Source organism: Podarcis muralis, chromosome W, assembly GCF_964188315.1.
Source record: "Podarcis muralis chromosome W, rPodMur119.hap1.1, whole genome shotgun sequence".
NCBI classification, from domain to species: Eukaryota; Metazoa; Chordata; class Lepidosauria; order Squamata; family Lacertidae; genus Podarcis; species Podarcis muralis.
In genome coordinates this window covers 7,917,419-7,936,019 of record NC_135674.1, presented here as the reverse complement: position 1 = coordinate 7,936,019, position 18,601 = coordinate 7,917,419, and the positions used below count along the sequence as shown (strand labels likewise).

Below are 18,601 nucleotides of genomic sequence, written 5' to 3'. Positions count from 1 at the left end.
CAACGTCCAGACTGGACAGCATTCTGCTCACACAGGGTCTGATCCCCAGAATCAACAAACATAGGTAACATTAAAATCACAGATCATGCCCCAGTAGAAGTTACCATTAAAATAGGAGAGGGAACACAAATCACCCCATCATGGTCCTTCAGCCCCATCCTAACTACAAACAAACAAATTAGAGAGAGTCTCACAAAAACTCTACAAAACTACTTCAAGGAAAATGATGTAGACAGTATAACAACCCCCCTCCTATGGGACGCAATGAAAGCAGTCACCAGAGGAGCTTGCATAAAAGAGAAAGCATTCCTTAAAAAACAAACCTCCTCAAAAATTAACAAAATAGAACAAGACATCACGGCCCTCTCATCACGCTACAAGCAAACAGGATCTAAAAAACTCCTTCAACTTATAGAACAAAAAAAGGAGAGAACTAGACTCCCTAGGAATCAACAAAACAATGATAAGCATTCTATACTCTAAACAACGCTTCTATGAATATGGAGGGGAAAACTCCAGACGATTAGCAAACAGATGTAGGAAAAAAGCACTCAAAACAAGAATACACTGCATCACCAAAAAAGATGGCAACATAACATTCTCCCCCAAAGAAATAACCTCAGAATTTGCAGAATTCTACTCCAACCTATACACCTCTCATAATCCACCAGAGGAGGAAATCAGAAAATTCCTAGCAGGACTGACCATGCCTACCTTAACTGATGAGGAACAGGAATTCATGGACAGCCCTATCACCCCAGAGGAAATAGATACGGTCCTCAAAAACCTGAAACCACAAGAAGACCCAGGCCCAGATAGCTTCACAGCAGAATTCTATAGGAAATTCAAAGAACCCTTGATGCCCTACATGAACCGCCTATTCAATGACATAATGAAGGGGGGGCCATCCCCAAAACTTGGACCCACTCCAAAATAGTCTCCATCCCAAAACCACTGAAAGACAGCCTCAAAGTAGAATCATACTGCCTAATCTCATTAATAAACCAAGACTACAAGATATTCACATCAATCTTGGCCAACCGCCTAAAATTTTTCTTATGCAAGTTAATAGCCCCAGACCAGACCGGCTTTGTCCCTGGCCGCAATATAACAGACCCCATCAGGAAACTACTGAACCTGATCGAACACAGTAAGGCAACTAAACTCCCACTGACAATTATGTCCCTAGACATCCTCAAAGCCTTTGATTGCTTAGAATGGAAACACCTATTAGCAGTACTAACTAGCATGAAATTTGGCCCCAACTTCCTACAAATATACTCCAAAGCCTCAAAAAAATGCAGAACTAACAATATGGACTCTAACACTATAGCAATCCAAAGAGGCACGAAACAAGGATGCCCATTGTCTCCCTTCTTATTTATCCTGGCTCTGGAACCCTTAACAATCGGATTCCGAGCAGCCACAGTCTTCAAGGGAGTGGAAATAAAAGGCAGAACCTACAAATTAGGGTTCTTTGCAGATGGCCTAATGGTCACAACACCAGACCCCATAAACACAGCAACCTCCCTAACCAGAGAACTCAACACATTTGCAATGGTGTCGGGTCTACAGGTAAATTTTGCAAAGTCAGAAGCTATGTGCTTCAAAAGCCCTCCTTGCAACCAAAAATAATTCACTAATGTCACCAAGATAAAACTTTGCCACACCAAGTTCAGATACCTAGGGGTACAAATAACCAGAAACCTCAATAAGTTATACCTCCACAACTACAAGCCCCTGTGGCGACAAATAAACAAAGACCTAAAAGGATGGAACAACATGAACTTCACCCTCTCAGACAAAATAGTCATGATCAAAACGATCACCCTCCCAAAACTAACCTACCTATTCCAAACCCTCCCAATCTGGACTCCCCAAACCCAACTCCACAGATAGCAGAGAAACCTACACTCCTTTATCTTCTCACACAAAAAACCAAGAATAAGCCCCAAATGCCTGCACCTCCCCACCTCAGAAGGAGGATGAGGAATCCCCAACATAGAAGCATATTACAGTGCCAACCAAATATGCCATATAATCCCATATATACTAGAAGATGAGACAAAACAATGGATACACCTAGAAAGGCACACAATTGAAAATACCCGCACCACAGCATACCCACTCCTCCCAAACAAACTAAGGAAAATTCCCACAACACTTAACAGGTACACACAGACCATGCTCAAAGCATGGAAAACAGAAATAGGCAAACTATCCCCAACCCCATCCCCACTAATTCCCCTGGTGTACCACCCATTATTACATCACACAGCACAAAACCTCCAGATAAAAACCTGGCAAACCAAAGGCTTATGCCATCTAATATACTTCTATGAAAATAACAAACCTTTGTCAACACAAGAAATTCAAGACAAACTAGAAGACACCCAAATGTCCTGGTTAACACATCACCAATTACATGCCCTCTTAAACAATCCAGTAGTAAAATCAGCAGGAACTAGGCCCCTGACAACCTACGAAAACCTCCTAACAACAAAGGGACACGGTAAAGAGATGGTATCCGCAATATACAAAATGCTACTACAAAATCCCACAAACTCCCTAGACACAATCAAAAAACAATGGGAGGATGACATAGGCTATGAGATTAACCCCACTCAATGGACCAGAATGTGGTCTAAACCCCCCTTTAAATCCATATCAACAAAAAGAAAAGAACTCACTCTGAAAATCACCTACAGGTGGTACCTAACACCAAGAAAACTAGCGCTAATACACCCAGGAACCTCACCAAAATGCTGGAGAGGGTGCACCTCCACAGACACATACCTCCACATGTGGTGGGAGTGTCCCAAAATCCAACTATTCTGGACAACAGTCATACGAGAAATATGTAAAATAACCAAGCAAGTTATTAGAAATCACCCCAGAAATGGCCCTACTAAACATCTTCCAAGACAACAATGCCCACTTACACCACAAAGAACTCATAACCCACCTACTCTCAGCAGCCAGAAACATCATAACCAGACACTGGAGAGACCTGTCAGGAATAAACATAGACCAATGGTACCAAATAGTATGGGAAACAACCTTACTAGAAAAATTGACCAATAAACTGAAACTGACACCCGGACAAATAGAAGAAGATGCCTTCACCCTGGTATGGCTCCCCTTTATCACATACACAGCTCAACAAGACAATGACAAAAATCCACCAACAGCATACAAATCAATATGGCTAACCTGATCCAAAACACCCACCCACCCCACTCACACATGAAAACAAAGACCACCACAAATGAACAGCCACACCCTAGGCCAACCCCAACCTCTCTCACCACCAAAGGAACACAAGCGAACAGCAGAGAACCCGCACAAGCAACACTGACACAAAACCCCACATATATTAAGTAAAATAGAAACATCACCACCTGACACCCCCCCACTCTGTTACGATATAGAAGCAATGCACCCGCGAGCTGCTGGTAGCTTGAAAGCAAAACATAATGGGAATGTTGGGACTGTTCCGTGGGAAACAGAGGGACAGTCTATTCACAGTGCGAAGCACCGGAATTAGCTCAGAATGTAATATGAGCTGTACAGGAAGTACAGGAGGAGTTTCACTCTCGACTGCCGAAATTTGAAGAGAGCAGTCATGTTTTTTGTAACGCTGCAAAGACAGAAATAAAGGCATGTAAATACGTTTTCTGTCTATCTCTTTCCCCTGCCCGGGGGGGGCAGAAAGAGGGGTGTGTCCTTCTCACGATGAGAAGGATCGCCTATCGCGACCTCTGCCTGGATCTTGCTGGGGAATGCAGACAGGGAGGTCAACAGGAGATCAAGCCGGGTGCCTGGGAGAGTTGCCAGTTTCTCCTGATAAAGGCTTGATTCCTGACATCTGGTAGCAAGGGGCCGATGGTTTTGATCCATGCATGCAGCAGAAGAGGTTGATGGATCGTACTTCATCCTCTGCAAGGAGATAAAGGAAGATATGGTAGCGTGCGGATGGAAGCTACAAAGGACGGCTGAGCACCGAAGCAGACGATTTTGCTGATAAGCCAGGAGCAACGGAACTCCAAAGGTATGCTGAATTATGGGCTAAAAGAGTGAACGCAGATAGATTTTTCTCTGGTTCACAAAAGCTGCTTTTGGATAAAAACAGCACGGAGAAACAGCCTGCATACTTCACATTCCTGGGATTGATAAGGGTTTGCTGCTCAGGCCTGGAATGTCCAGTTGCTAAGCAACGAAACCTCAGTAAAGTGGAAAGTTACTAGCCAACACGGAAGTGAGGCTGGCACAGTCAGAGGCTGGAAAAACACTGAAAAAAACAGCGTTTGTTTTGTCTGCTATCTCATTGCTCTTGGAGGGACTTTCAAAACAGCCTGCGTTTAGCTGCAAGCGCTACGCAGTGAACAGCCAATAGACTCTTGGATTTTACAGGCTCAAGAGTGAGAGCTGAGGCTTGGATTCAAAATGGATACCAAGAAGGGGGGAGGCTTACCTTACCCACCTCCACTGACTAATGACAATTATTCCTCATGGTCTGTAAAGATGAAAGCCCTGCTTCAGAATCAGAGGATTTTTGGGGTGATTGATAACCCCATCCCTGCTGCACCAACGCCAGGTTGGAATTCACAGAATGTGAGAGCCAGGACGGCCATAATTCTGTGTATCTCAGATGATCAACTCGTGCATATTCAGGATTTGGAATATGCGCGTGAGATTTGGCAAACGCTGCGTAGAATACATCAAAGAGATGCTGGTTCTTCAGCGTTGCTGCATTTTGAAAAGCTGACCAATCTAAGGCTAGCGCCTGATGGAGATGTACAAGCGCATCTGACAGAGATGAAATTCTTACGCCAGCAGATGGAGCAACGGAATTTTCCTCTACAGGAAGAGATATTCTGCTTCATGATTATCAACAGCCTTAATCAGACTTACAAAACCGTTGCAAGTCAGCTGGGTTCTCTACCTGCCGCAGATCTTACGGTGGAAAGAATTTGTGCCGTGGTTCTCAATGAGAGAGATCGCCTTGCAGCAATAGATGTCAAAGACAGGGGGAGAGAAGCTCGGAGTTCTGACACCCCCACTGCTACTGCAAGTGAAGAACAGGCTGTTGCTTTGAACGTTGTTGTTTCAATTGTGGCCAACCTGGGCATCTTCAGCCGAACTGTAAGAGGCCACGTCAGCAGAAAGGAGCTAAGGGGAGCTCTGCAAAGCCTGAGGCGTCAAGCAAAAGTCGTATCAAGTCCCAGATGAAACCTGCAAATGCATTGCTGTCAACAAAAGCCGCATTTCCAACGGAGAACACTTTTGTTCTTGACACGGGATGCACGCAACACATGACGTCGCACAGAGATCTGTTCTCAATGTTTAAGAAGCAAAGCTTCACTGTGAAACAGGCCAATGGCCAGGAGCTGGAAGCGACTGGGTTTGGAACTGTGTATCTTGAGAGTCTGAACTTGACTATAAAAAATGTGTATTTGGTTCCTGATTTGAAGTTCAATCTGCTGAGTGTTTTGCAGATCACAAAGAAAGGACTGACTTTGTCCTATGATAGAGAAAGCTGCAAAATCTTCAAAGATGGAGAGCTGTATCTTTCTGCCAGAGAAAGCGCACATTGATTCATATGGGGGAGTATGTTACGATATAGAAGCAATGCACCCGCGAGCTGCTGGTAGCTTGAAAGCAAAACATAATGGGAATGTTGGGACTGTTCCGTGGGAAACAGAGGGACAGTCTATTCACAGTGCGAAGCACCGGAATTAGCTCAGAGTGTAATATGAGCTGTACAGGAGGAGTTTCACTCTCAACTGCCGGAATTTGAAGAGAGCAGTCATGTTTTTTGTAACGCTGCAAAGACAGAAATAAAGGCATGTAAATACGTTTTCTGTCTATCTCTTTCCCCTGCCCGGGGGGGCAGAAAGAGGGGTGTGTCCTTCTCACGATGAGAAGGATCGCCTATCGCGACCTCTGCCTGGATCTTGCTGGGGAATGCAGACAGGGAGGTCAACAGGAGATCAAGCCGGGTGCCTGGGAGAGTTGCCAGTTTCTCCTGATAAAGGCTTGATTCCTGACGCACTCATCTTTCCCCCCTCCACCTCTTTCCCCCTATTCTTCCTAATGTCTCAACAAATGAATGTATCTTTCTGCCAGAGAGAAAGATGGACTGTATTTGTTGACTTTTGATCAAAGTGATTGCATAAATTGTAATGCATCTGAATCTAACATGATTTCTCTTGCAGGTATGACGAAGGACGTCCAGAAGGCGACCAAAGTTGACAGGGCATTTCAGCGAATGTATGCTGATGTGATTGGTCCTCTAGCACCATCTAGAGGCAATGCAAGATATTATCTTGTGTGTGTGGATTATTTCTCTCATTATGTGTGGATATATATATTGCAGAAACCAAAAGAAGCCTTAGAAAGGTTTAAAGAGTCTTGTGACAAGGTTGAAAATGTTCATGATGCTAACATTGATTGTCTTTTCACAGATGAAAAGCCAGTTTTTCTTTTACAGGATTTTCAGGATTTCCTGGATAAGAAAGGGATAAGGCACAAGACTGCTGTTTCTGCAGAAGCATGGAACAAAAGTATTTGTGTAAAAGTGAACAGAGAATTGCAAAATGGGATGAAGGCGCAATTGCTGAGTTCACATTTGCCACATGAGTTTTGGGCGGAGTCGATAATGTGTTATTGTTACACTTGGATGAGAAAGGTTTCAAAAAATTTGGGAAGTTCTCCTTTTGAGAAGCTGTTCCATAGAAAACCTTCTGTTGCCCATTTTAAGGTTTTTGGGTCTCATGTGAAATCTGAAGCTCCAGGTGGAATAAAGAATGCCAGAGGCATTTTTGTGGGTTATGAAAAGGGTCTCTACAGAGTCATTTTGTCTGAATCTGGTCAGGTGATTCTCACGGAATTTCTAGAGAGTGCTCCTGAACAGGAGAGAGTAATTGTTCACACATTTCCTGTCAGGATTCTCAGCCGCAGTCAGAGGTAACTGGCCTCACACCAGGCATTCGGCTCGAGATCCTTGATGACCTTCCCGTCTGCGTCTCCCGGCAGGTTACAGGCAAGGTCACAAATCGGCGATCCCACTCAACGTGAGAGGGACACACCCTCCTCCCTCTTCCCTGCTTCCCTCAGGGAGGGGAAAAGAGACAGACAGAAATCTATTTACATCTCTTTATTTCTGTCATTCCAGCAGTACAGAGAAACATGTCTGTACCCTCCAGTCTCCAGCAGAAGACCACCCTGACTCCACCCCTGTACTTCCAGTACAGGTCAGATTACACTCTGAGCTAACATCCAGTGCTCAGTACACTGAATAGACTGCCCCCTTTTTCCAATAGTACAGTCCCAGACATCAACATTGTGTTTTGCATTCCAGACACCTGCAGCTTGCTTTTGCATTGCTGCTTTTTCCTGACATTTCCCACTGAGGACAATTCAGATGATGATTTTACTGATTACAGTTGTCAGGGGCTCAGGAGCAGAGGCACAGGGGAGAGAGGAAATGGAGAGCGAAGGGGAAGAATCTGAGGGCAGCGTAGGGGAGTATGACAGTGACCCGAGAGATTCCATGAGCTTCTCCAGCGAATCAGAAGATTCCCAGAAGGGGGCGCCGATGGTCAGGGCAAGGGGGGTCCCAGGGGGGACGCACCAGAAACAAGGGGCCAGCGGGGACTCCCAAAGCAGCAGCGGGAGATCAGGACCAGCTTCCCCACCAGAGCGTAGTGGGGGGGAAGAGTCCCATGTGTCAGGGCCAGCGTCTCCTCCAGCAGGGAGAGAAGATGAGTCAGGGCTGACCACGCCTCTATCGGAGAGTGGGGGAACGGAGGGGAGGTCAGGTCCAGCTAGCCTCCCCGAAGGGGGAAGCAGTGACAGGAGCAGTGTAACGGTCAGGAGGAAGGTTGCCGGCTGGGCGCGCGCGCCAAGTTCGGATGTACAGACGCGCAGGACAGCAGAAAACCCGGATTGGGAACCAGGTCCTAAAGCCCGCTGGAGGCAGGGGGAAGAATCAGGGGACTCAGCGTCAGAAGAGTCTAGGAAGGGCAAGACCCCAGCGGACAGGCGGAACCAGAGGAGGAAAGAGCAAAGGAAGAGGTGGAGCAAGGCTAGAGTCTTAAACTGGTGTCTGGGGGGAGGAGATTCAGACGGAGCTTCAGCGGTCTAGAGTTTGAGACGTAGAGCTGCGCGCTGCGGCTGTGAAAGCGAAACTGAACTTCAATAAAGACTTTTGTATATAACAACGAACTGGCGTTGGTCCTTTGTGAGCTGGGACCTCGGGCAGCTCTGACAACAGTGGTACTGAGAGTGACAGTAATAGCTCAAAGAGCTCAGTTGACACAGTCATTGAGAGGAAATCTCACACAATGGCTAGACCTTCACAAGTGAAGGATGAACCACTGTTTACTATTGGAACTGGTTCTCCAAAGAGTCCTGAAACTGAACCAGTGAGCAGAGAGGATCAGCACCTCATACGTAGGTCTGAGAGAGTTACAAAGGGTGTACCACCCAAGAGGTATTCAAAAGAGTTTGCTAACTCAGCTGTTGCATGTGTTACTATTGTTGACAACTCAAGACAGGTTGAAGCTGTGTCTAAGTCAGAGACAAAGACACAACAGAGAGTTGCTAAGCGCAACACTACATTCCCTAGCCAAGGTAATGCAGATGCACTCATTCCTTGGAAGTCAGACAACCAGAGAGGTACACTGGGGAAACCAGTGGCGGGTAGTTCCAAGGGTGGAACTGAAACAACAGGGGAGTGTTATATGTATAACAACTGTTTGTTTTCTTCTCTGGATCACGCTTTGCTCGCAGCGCACATTGATTCATATGGGGGAGTATGTTACGATATAGAAGCAATGCACCCGCGAGCTGCTGGTAGCTTGAAAGCAAAACATAATGGGAATGTTGGGACTGTTCCGTGGGAAACAGAGGGACAGTCTATTCACAGTGCGAAGCACCGGAATTAGCTCAGAGTGTAATATGAGCTGTACAGGAAGTACAGGAGGAGTTTCACTCTCGACTGCCGGAATTTGAAGAGAGCAGTCATGTTTTTTGTAACGCTGCAAAGACAGAAATAAAGGCATGTAAATACGTTTTCTGTCTATCTCTTTCCCCTGCCTGGGGGGGCAGAAAGAGGGGTGTGTCCTTCTCACGATGAGAAGGATCGCCTATCGCGACCTCTGCCTGGATCTTGCTGGGGAATGCAGACAGGGAGGTCAACAGGAGATCAAGCCGGGTGCCTGGGAGAGTTGCCAGTTTCTCCTGATAAAGGCTTGATTCCTGACGCACTCATCTTTCCCCCCTCCACCTCTTTCCCCCTATTCTTCCTAATGTCTCAACAAATGAAAATGATTTGTTTTAAAAAAAATGCTACATGGGAAAAAAATATGCAAGACATTGCACACACCTTTGTAAATCAAGAAAATCTTTAATAAAAATACATTAAAAAACAAAGAAACATCAGCCTTTAAACACATCAGCATGATGTGCAGTTGTCACACGGCTACGAGCCCATTTCTCATAGGCCATTAATGCAGGTCTGAATAGTGCTCCTTTGGGAACCCCCACCCTCCATGCAGAAAAAGAGCATCTGCCCCTGAAATCCTTTCATTTTAAAGTGTATGAATGACAGGCAGCTAAAAAACTGTCTCCTCGGCTATTTGGCTCATGTGTCTCATAGAACAAACTCTGTGGATGAAAACAGCCTCCCCAGAAATGTGAGCTGACTTTAATCCAGCCTGCCATGAAATAGCTCAGAAGTGAAGCAGGAGAAAGATCCCCAGTTTATGGCGGTGAGCTGACTTGGTTTTGAGTAGGAGGGTGTACGCTGCAGGGGACTGGTCGGCTTATGTGAATAGGCTGGTATGTAGAGTTAGGCCAGATGGCAAATCCTTAGAGTTGGGGTCGGGATGCATATGGATATGGAATGGGTTGGGGAAAGAGGTATGGCCACTTCCAATCTACCAGGAAGCATTTTTCTGCTAGAGAAACAGCTTGCACCAACAGAAGGAGGCAGCACTCCACAGAAAACCTCTGTCATACAAGCAGTCCTCTACAAGGAAATCCTTGGGCTGGGAGGGGGCTGGAAGTGACCATATTCCAGATGAGGGGGAGCATGAAGCCAGGCTCTGGGCTTTCGTTTCGTGTTGGAATGGAGATGTAAAATCACTTCTTTTGTATTCAGGTCAGGACAACAGATCCACGCCTGGAAGCTTGATGGCAGCTGAAGGGATCCACGGTGACCCAGGACAAGCTGCGCTTGCTGCTCAGGTAAGGCCAGAAGTAGGCTTACCAGGCATACCCGGTTGCCAGGGACAGTCCCCAGATTCAGCAATCTGTCCCCGGCAGAAATTTGTCCCTGAAATGTCCCCAGATTTAATTAATGTTCGTGGATTTATGCCTTGGGACTTCCTGCAATGCAACATGGCTAACGCCATGGCAGCAAGCAGCATCGGAGGTCCCGACTGTTGGGATCCTGTTGGGGAGACCCCCATTTGGCAGGCCCCCAGCTGGCTCCAGCCACCATCCGGCAGCCGGGCGATCTCCAGTCCTCGGAACAGCATCAAACAGCGACACAAGCCCCAGATACCTTTAGGGACTTGGCACGCTCCAGTCAGCAGAATGAATAACTTCTCACAACGGAAGTGGCAGACAGAAACATGTGTAAGCATTATTTACAGGCATTTATTCAGCATAGTTCAGGAACAAAGGAAAAACATGTCTGCTTCCCTTCGTGTCCAGCAAACAGCAGAATAGCAAAAGCAATATACAAATGGAAGTTCCCAGCAAGCCTGTGCTGGAAGTAAAATCCACTCCTGACTTAAGGAGGGGGTGGAGTTGCGGGCTCACGCCCCCAACATCTGCGCGGGGCTGGCAAATCCTCAGGCTGTGTCAGCCCCAGGGCCAGCCAATCTCCTGGCCCGGGGGGCGTGGCCTGGGTCACTTAAGGTCGGCGCGGCCCCGGGATCTCCCCTTTTTGTCCTAGCAGCAGCTGCGGTTTATCTCTGTAGTCCTCCTGGTTTTCTTCGCTCTTTTGTTTGCTGCTGTTAGTTATTTTTCTTGTATTTTGCAGGTTTCCTTGTTCTCTCCACGAGAACTGCTCACAAGCCTGCCGGCTCTCTCTCTCGTGGCGTGCCGTTCTCCTGGTTACCAAAGGGGCCGTGTTTCTCTTCAGGGGCTCTCTCGCTTGGCTTCAACAAGGGCTTTGCCTCCTCGCGACCTACATAGCCGCCGATAGTCAAACGGACCCACATAGCCACGGATAACCTTGTCAGGCCCCTGAGGCTCCCTGCGCGCAACATCGTCCGTCTCCAGGGCACCACCGCGGCTTGTCTTCGCACGGCATAGAGCCTCTGCCGCGGCACCTTTATTCGCAGCTTGCAACTGTGTCGGGGGCACCCCGGAACCAGCCCGCGACTTCGCCACCCGGTCACAGAGACCTTAGGGGCGGATCTTCGAGTGTGGGCCGCTGCAGCGCTCACGGCAGGTTTGATCTTAACGCAATAATAACCAGCGGGTGGGGGGGGGGTTTCCAGACGCTATGGGACCGAGCTACTTTAAATAAGCGTTCCGGCGCGCACCGGAGGGTGCGGAGGAGCTTAGTGTAACGGAGTGCGGCTTTCCGCCTTTTTTTTGCTATTTTAGCCCACCGGGCGGGCGACATCGGCTGGGGGGGCTCCCGCTTTTCTAAAGAGCTGCCGGATTTTCTTTCCAGAGCTGTGGGAACCACATGGCCTCCCGGCTTAGTACTAGGCGCTTTCATACACGCTGGGCTCGGCTTGGAGTGGCAAGCGTCTTTTATTAATTGTCTTCAGCCTGCCTTGGTTGCTCTCTGGGCTCTGTGCGGAGCTAAGCATTAGTGGTTGCCGTGGCTACAGCCACACTCGGCCGCCATTTTAGGCAGACCACGTGGTCGCTCTACAGCGGCCATTATAGGTGAGGCAACACTCTGCCTGCAGTTTATTTTCCCCATATCCTTAAGGGCTACATTGTGTCCTCACTAGTGTTATTTTGTACGGATTGCTGCTACACCTTCCAGAGTCGCTAGCATTTCCCCCTTATAGCTTCTGTTGCCACCAGCTGTTACTTTGTGTGTGGCTTTCGTAGCTGTGCTGTTTATTGAATAGGCCTATTCAGTACAGCTGTCCTGTAATAAGCTTCGCTTTGAGAGACAATTACTGCATTTAAGCTGCTTTCAGTTGGTTTTAATTTATGCAGCACGTATAAGGGGCAATTATAGGTGCTGCACTTAGCAGCTGATCGTTATTCCCCTGCTGCTTTTATAAGACTGCCCAAATTATAAAGCTCAGTTCATATTGCTCAAGTTTAAAGGCTTCATCAATAATTCATTGCGGCTTTAAAGCACATTGGATTGGACAATTTTAGCTGCTCTGTCGGTACAGGGGATCTTGCTTGGTGGTGCAAACTGATCTCTACAATTCCCAAGGCCCTGCAATTCAAATTTTAAGTGCATATTTAAACTGCAATCCAATTTAAAGGGAGTGAATTCATTTTGAAAGTGCTTATCTCTGCAATTCATAGTTAAAGTGCATTGGTTTTAACATCTTTAGTTACTCAGTTGGTATGAGGGATATAGCTCTGTGGTGCATTCTAATCTCTACAATTCATTAAGTTGACCATATTGAATACTTACCTTTAATATTAGATGGCACAATTCCTTGGGCTCATTCGTAGGTGGGTTAACGTAGTTCTGTCCTGGTTTGCTGGGCATTTGAGGTGTATTTACCTCCTTTTACACTTCGTGGTTCACATCGTGATCTGCGTTGCTTCCTAATTGTTATCTGCTTTTGCTGCCAAGTTTTGCTTTAGGATGGCTAACGGGGGCAATTCTCAGGCACCAAACGCGGGGCAAGGTGGTTCTCAAACTCCTGCCATGCCTTGCAATCCTCAAGCCATAGCTCAATTCTTTTCTGCTATAGAAACCTTTTATTTACAATGCAGGCCAGCGGCTGCCGGTACTTCCTCTTCAGTGGCGGCCTCCCAGGACTTTATCCCGGACACCCTTCCCAGTGAGCAGGTTCGTGCAGGTTCTTCAGGTTCTGCTTCCAGCACGGCGCAAGCTGGCGGCGGGTCAGGCAACCGGCCTCAAACACGATCTCAGCATTTCAGGGGCAGGCCCCAAATCATCAAGGCCTTGCCGCTCTAATGCTAACCAGCAGATAACTGATATACCTAATGTATTTCAGGATTCACCATCTCAGCCCATTCCTTCCGAGGGCGCGTCAGGGTCCTCCTCAGAGGAAGAGGTACCTCCTCAGCAGTCAACACCGGCACCCATTGACCTAGCCCCTGAGGGCAGCAGTACCCAGGGAGGAAAGAGAAAGGCTAAGAGAAAACACGTCTCCAAGAATAAGAGAAGCGAGCCGTCTGATTCAGAGGATGAAACAGGTACCTCTTCATCAGATTATGATAGCGACGCCCCCATGGAGAGCTACTGGGGGCAGGGGGAGGATATTGCTGGGGTTCCTCTGTGAATACACGAGAGAAGGGCCAATTCGCAACGGAAAACCTTTAACGGTACCCTGGAATGGAAGGGCGGTGCACTAGTGGAAGATGTTAAAATCTCTACTAACTTGTCTACTGATTTCATCTTGGGTAACCACCTTTCAAAAAGGAAAAGGACTAAGATACTCAATGGTGACTACACAGATATGTTTACATTGCTACCACCAGCCCATATGTCGGGGAAAGGGGAGAAGAAGCGGTTTTATGGGAAGAAAAGGTATAGGTCACCCCGGGCGGAGCGCACCTTTGAGAACTGGCTTAATGGGTTCCAGGTCTTCATGGGTGTGGTTTCGGCATGTTACCCCAAATGTGGGATGCATCTGGTGGCCTACATGGCGCATGTCAGAAGGGCCCGTGAATTGGCAGGGGAGGCAGCTGCTCTAACGTATGATGAGGACTTTCATAGAAATACCTCTTTATTGCTGACCACCCGCTGGGACCTGAAAGACCAGAACTACTGGATGGAGCACGTGGGTCCCTACGTCAAAAAGAAAACGCAGGACACGGCTAAATCTAGTAAGGTTTAAACTAAACGCCGAAAACAGTGTTGGGATTTTAACAGGGGTTCCTGCCAGCGCCTGTCTTGTAAGTACCTGCACGAATGTGAAAAGTGTTTAGGTAGCCATCCAGCAACAGCGTGCTATAAGGGTAAGCAGCCCTTTCGGGGCGGCAGGGGTCACCTCCATCAGGGAAACTGAGGTGCCCCCGGAGGTACTCCTGGACCCTCCCAGGGCGCAGCAGGCAACCGCTACTAATTTGTCCCTCATGCTAGCTTACTCCCCCATCTAACTACAACCCCTAAAAACTCTCTTAGATTTATATCCTAATAGGAAAGCCGCCCTTCTCCTATGGGAAGGGTTTTCCCGCAGTTTCAGAATTCCGGTTTCATTCACACCCAATTCCGGAAACCCCCCAATCAAAAGTCGGTAAAAGATAGGCCCGACATTGCCATGAAAAAGAGACAAAAGGAAATCCTGGCGGGGAGGGTAGCTGGTCCATTTTCTGAACCCCCCATAGATCATCTTCAAATTTCACCACTAGGTATCGTGCCCAAAAAGGCCCCTGGGGAATTCCGGATGATACATAACCTCTCTTACCCAAAGGGTACCTCAGTTAATGATGCAATTCCACAGGAGCTGTGCTCAGTAAAATATGCATCTTTTGATCAAGCGGTAAAGCTTGTTCGCAGTTTTGGTAGGGGCAACTCCTTGGCCAAATGTAACATTGAGTCGGCTTTTTGCCTTCTTCCAGTTCACCCTGAGGATTTTCACTGGTTGGGTTTTAAATTTGAAGGGGCTTATTTTATAGATAAAGCCATGCCCATGGGATGCTCGATTGCCTGTGCGGCCTTCGAGACATTTAGTACATTCCTGGACTGGGCTCTGAAATTTAGAACCGGTTCTGAGGGGGTGGGGCATTATATGGATGACTTTATTCTCATCGCAAGTAATGCACATGATTGCGTGGCCCTGTTACAAGCTTTTATGTCCTTGGCCGAGGAGCTGGGCGTCCCTTTGGCAAACAAAGAACCCGAGGGCCCGGTCACTACCATGACCTACTTAGAGATTGAGCTTGACACAATTGCTCAAACATCACGCCTCCCTGAGGATAAGCTTACCGCACTGAAAGAACTTTTGTTGTTGTTGTTGTTTAGTCGTTTAGTCGTGTCCCACTCTTCGTGACCCCATGGACCAGAGCACGCCAGGCACCTCTGTCCTCCACTACCTCCCGCAGTTTGGTCAAACTCATGCTGGTAACCTCAAAAACGCTATCCAACCATCTCGTCCTCTGTTGCCCCCTTCTCCTTGTGCCCTCCATCTTTCCCAGCATCAGTGTCTTCTCCAGGGAGTCTTCTCTTCTCATGAGGTGGCCAAAGTACTGGAGCCTCAGCTTCACGATCTGTCCTTCCAGTGAGCACTCAGGTCTGATTTCCTTAAGAATGGATGCATTTGATCTTCTTGCCGTCCATGGGACTCTCAAGAGTCTTCTCCAGCACCATAATTCAAAAGCATCAATTCTTCGGCGATCAGCCTTCTTTATGGTCCAGCTCTCACTTCCATACATCACTACTGGGAAGACCATGGCTTTAACTATACGGACCTTTGTTGGCAAGGTGACATCTCTACTTCTCAAGATGCTGTCTAGGCCTGTCATTGCCCTTCTCCCAAGAAGCAGGCGTCTTTTAATTTCGTGGCTGCTGTCACCATCTGCAGTGATCATGGCGCCCAAGTAAGTAAAATCTCTCACTGCCTCCATTTCTTCCCCTTCTATTTGCCAGGAGGTGATGGGACCAGTGGCCATGATCTTCGTTTTTTGATGTTGAGCTTCAGACCATATTTTGCGCTCTCCTCTTTGACCCTCATTAAAAGGTTCTTTAATTCCTCCTCACTTTCTGCCATCAAGGTTGTGTCATCTGCATATCTGAGGTTGTTGATATTTCTTCCGGCAATCTTAATTCCAGCTTGGGATTCTTCCAGCCCAGCCTTTCGCATGATGTATTCTGCATATAAATTAAATAAGCAGGGAGACAAAATACAGCCTTGTCGTACTCCTTTCCCAATTTTGAACCAATCAGTTGTTCCATATCCAGTTCTAACTGTAGCTTCTTGTCCCACATAGAGATTTCTCTGGAGACAGATGAGGTGATCAGGCACTCCCATTTCTTTAAGAACTTGCCATAGTTTGCTGTGGTCGACACAGTCAAAGGCTTTTGCATAGTCAATGAAGCAGAAGTATATGTCTTGAAAGTATATGAAAGTATATGAAAGAACTTATTACCCAGCTATTGCCCCCTTGAAAGTATATGCCCCTATACTTGAAAGTATATGAAAGAACTTATTACCCAGCTATTGCCCCTAAGGAAAGTTACCCTTAAGCAGATCCAGTCCCTCTTAGGTCACCTTAATTTTGCCTGTCGGGTGGTTTCCCCAGGCCGCCCCTTTTGCGGGCGCCTGGCAAAATTGTCAGCAGGCTTACGGGCACCACACCGTAGGGTGCGTCTCTCTAAAGCAGTCAAATCAGATCTCGGGGTCTGGCTAGAATTTCTGGAAGAATATAACGGCATCTCTCTTTGGCAAGATAGCATGACATTGCAGGCCGATTTTCAGGTTCACTCAGATGCAGCAGGTTCCTTGGGGTTTGGCGTCTACTTCAGGGGTCAGTGGTGCGCGCAGCGGTGGCCTTCATCATGGCATGGTAAGCCTATGCTGCGGGATTTAACCTTCTTAGAATTTTTCCCCATTGTAGTGGCAGTTCATTTATGGGCCGAACAGTTCAAAGACCATCAGGTTTGCTTTTGGACGGACAACCAGGCAGTGGTCTCAGTCTTGACTAAGCAATCTTCGTGCTCTCCCAGGGTGGCTGCTCTTCTGCGGTCCTTTGTCCTTTCTTGCCTGCGGCTAAATATGTATATGTCTGCCAAATTTATACCTGGCATTAATAACAGCATTGCGGATGCTCTGTCTTGTTTCCAGATGGATCACTTCTGCTCATTGGCGCCGGATGCGCAGCAACTGCCTCAGCCGTTTCCGGAGCACCTCTGGAGCCTTGGGAACGAGAAGTGTTAAAGGGAGTATTGGCATCAGTTGCCCCCTCAACCCTAAGATCTTATAAAAAAGCGTGTGCAGACTTCACAGCATTCCGTCAGAAAAAGGGGCTGGATAGCCCGGGTTTTAAAATACCTCGTGCACCTTTGTGAGTTGGGGGGCGCACCTAAGACTCTTAATATTCAATCCGCAGCAATATCATTCTTCTGCAAAGCCATGTTCTCAGTCGATCCTTGTGCGCACTTCGGTGTGCGGAAGGCTTTAGAGGGGTGGCGCAGACTTCAGCCCCCTAGCTCTGATAGCAGAAGGCCCATAACATTCGACATACTCTTTCAAATACACAAGAAACTCAGGGCCATCTGCTGGTCTAAGTACGAGGCCAGATTATTTTCAGCAGCTTATTCATTCACCTTCTTTGGTGCCCTACGCATAGGCGAGGTGGTCTGTGAAGACCAACTGGATTCAAATAACAGGGGGATCCTCTTGGAGGAAGTGATTTTAAAAATTCGCAGTTCAAAAACCGATCAGCTTGGGAGAGGGGCGCTAATTCGCCTGCTAGCTACCCAAAAGACTGGTCCTTGCCCTGTAAAAGACGCAAGAAGATACTTATATTTAAGACCAAACACCCCTGGCCCCTTTTTCATACATGCAGATGGCTCCCGCCTGTCAAAACATCAATTTATGAGGGTTATGCACAAAGCAATTGCCGCTATGGGGCTTCCAGCTGAGGAGTATGCCGCACACTCATTTCACATTGGTGCAGGCACCACAGCCGTACATCTGGGTTTGCCGGCAGAAAGGATAATGGATCTGGGTCATTGGAAGTCCAACGCATACAGAGGGTACATCCGCAAGCCATGTTAAAGATCCCCCCCCATCATCTCCATCACCCCTGACCCTGCTTTCTTACCCTTTCCCTTTCAGGTGTTGGGGTGGTGCACCTGTGGATCATCGGCCACAGCATTGTCCATTGGGCCAGAATCTGAGCCTTCACCAGGGGCTGGGGAGGCAGTCTAGAACTTCCAAACAATGTCAAAATATCCTGGATCACACGCCGCGGAATGCATTGGGCTGAATTCCTTCCTGCAATAAAAGCTAGAGCTGCCTTGGAAGGTCCCCCGGAGGCAGTGGTTATCCAACTGGGTGAGAACGACCTAGCCTACCGGAAGGGGGTGGACTTAATGTGGAATATTTTCGACGATTTTGGGGAGTTATGGGCTACCTTTCCTAATCTAACAATAATCTGGTCATCATTGCTTGAAAGACGCACTTGGAGAGATTGCAAAAACCCTGTAGCTGTGAATAAAGCCAGGAAGATCCTGGAGCGCTCGGTGGCACGTAGAGTGGCAGCACTGGGGGGGCGGGTCATTGACCACCCCGGCATCCAGTTTAGCAGGGAGGCCCTCTACCGCAAGGATGGCGTGCATCTTTCCGATGCTGGTTACGATATATGGCTTGCAGACATTTTCACGGGGATTAGGGATTGGTTGCAGGTCTGAGGGTATTGGCGGCGAGCTTTGCTCGTGTGGCGGTTAGGCATTGGTAGG

The 18,601-nt window shown here is 47.7% G+C and overlaps 1 pseudogene; it reads left to right on the top strand.

Moving 5' to 3' along the window:
* LOC144326401 (uncharacterized) overlaps positions 1 to 17,918 on the top strand; it is a 129,591-nt pseudogene extending 111,673 nt beyond the window's left edge.
* The last annotated feature ends 683 nt before the right edge of the window (positions 17,919 to 18,601 follow it).